Source organism: Arachis duranensis, chromosome 3, assembly GCF_000817695.3.
Source record: "Arachis duranensis cultivar V14167 chromosome 3, aradu.V14167.gnm2.J7QH, whole genome shotgun sequence".
In the NCBI taxonomy this organism is placed as follows: domain Eukaryota; kingdom Viridiplantae; phylum Streptophyta; class Magnoliopsida; order Fabales; family Fabaceae; genus Arachis; species Arachis duranensis.
Genome location: NC_029774.3, coordinates 40,016,832 through 40,018,836, shown reverse-complemented (window position 1 = coordinate 40,018,836; position 2,005 = coordinate 40,016,832). Strand labels below are relative to the sequence as shown.

Sequence of the window (2,005 nt, the reverse complement as noted above, 5' to 3'; positions counted from 1 at the left end):
GCTCATGAATGGTAAAAGGAGGTTCAATGAAATCTCTACGGTCTCTAGGTGAGCCTCAAATTCCTTAGGTTCCTCAGTTTGGAACTCCTTTTTGTTCAGAGGACATCCCAGGAGGTCTTCCTCACTGGGATTCATGTCCTTCTCCTCCTCTTTGGATTCAGCCATTGTGATTATGTCAATGGCCTTGCACTCTCTTTTTGGATTCTCTTCTGTATTGCTTGGGAGAGTACTATGAGGGATTTCAGTGATTTTCTTACTCAGCTGGCCCACTTGTGCCTCCAAATTTCTAATGGAGGACCTTATTTCACTCATGAAACTTAAAGTGGCCTTAGATAGATCAGAGACTATATTTGCTAAGCTAGAGGGGCTTTGCTCAGAATTCTCTGTCTGTTGCTGAGAATATGATGGAAACAGCTTGCTATTGCTAAGCCTGTTTCTTCCACCATTATTAAAGCCTTGTTGAGGCTTTTGTTGATCCTTCCATGATTAATTTGGATGATTTCTCCATGAAGAATTATAGGTGTTCCCATAGGGTTCACCCATGTAATTCACCTCTGCCATTGCAGGGTTCTCAGGATCATAAGCTTCTTTTTCAGAAGATGCCTCTTTAGTACTGTTGGATGCATTTTTCCATCCATTCAGACTCTAAGCAATCATGTTGATTTGCTGAGTGAACATTTTGTTCTGAGCCAATATGGTATTCAGAGTATCAATTTCAAGAACTCCCCTCTTCTGAGACTTCCCATTACTCACAAGATTCCTCTCAGAGGTGTACATGAATTGGTTATTAGCAACCATGTCAATGAGTTCCTGAGCTTCTGCAGGCATTTTCTTTAGGTGAATAAATCCACCTGCAGAATGGTCCACTAACATCTTAGACAATTTAGACAGACCATCATAGAATATATCCAGGATGGTCCATTCTGAAATCATGTCAGAAGGACACTTTTTGGTCAACTGCTTGTATCTTTCCCAAGCTTCATAGAGAGATTCACCATCTTTTTGCTTAAAGGTTTGAACATCCACTCTAATCTTACTCAGCTTTTGAGGAGGAAAGAACTTGGCCAAGAAGGCTGTGACCAGCTTATCCCAAGAGTTCAAGCTATCTTTAGGTTGAGAGTCCAACCATACTCTAGCTCTATCTCTTACAGCAAAAGGAAAAAGCATAAGCCTGTAGACCTCGGGATCAACCCCATTGGTTTTAATAGTATCACAGATCTGCAAGAATTCAGTTAAGAACTGAAAAGGATCTTCTGATGAAAGTCCATGAAACTTGCAATTCTGTTGCATTAGAGAAACTAATTGAGGCTTTAGCTCAAAATTGTTTGCTCCAATGGCAGGGATTGAGATGCTTCTTCCATGTAATTTGGAATTTGGTGCAGTAAAGTCACCAAGCATCTTCCTTGCATTATTATTGTTATTATTTTCGGCTGCCATCTCCTTTTCCTATTTGAAAATTTCAGTTGGGTCCTTTTCAGAGTACTGTGCTTTAGCTGCTCTTAGCTTCCTCTTCAAGGTCCTTTCAGGTTCAGGATCAGCTTCAACAAGAATGCCTTTTTCTTTGTTCCTGCTCATATGAAAGAGAAGAAAACAAAGAAAGAAGAGGAATTCTCTATGTCACAGTATAGAGATTCCTTTATGTGAGTAGAAAAAGAGGAGAATAGAGGAAAAAGAAGAAAAAAATTCAAACACAGAAGAGAGAAGATGGTTCAAATTTTTGAAATGAAGAGAAGTGTTAGTAAATGAATAAATAAATAGAAGAAGAAGAAAGGGAGAGAATTTCAAAAATTGTTTTTGAAAAAAAGTTAGTGATTTTCGAAAATTAAGAGAAGAAATAAAATTAAAATTAAAATTTGAAACAATTAGTTAATTAAAAAGAATTTTGAAAAAGGTAAGGTGATTTTCAAAAATTAGAAAGAGAAAAGTAGTTATGTGGTTTAGAAAAAGATAAGAAACAAATAAAAAGTCAATTAGTTAGTTGAAAAATATTTGAAAAAATCAATTT

The 2,005-nt window shown here is 36.9% G+C and overlaps 1 non-coding gene across 1 annotated transcript; it reads left to right on the top strand.

Moving 5' to 3' along the window:
* The first annotated feature begins 928 nt into the window (after positions 1–928).
* Positions 929–1,035, top strand: LOC127746458 (small nucleolar RNA R71). The gene has a single exon (XR_008008077.1). It is a non-coding gene; the product is annotated as a small nucleolar RNA R71 (small nucleolar RNA).
* The last annotated feature ends 970 nt before the right edge of the window (positions 1,036–2,005 follow it).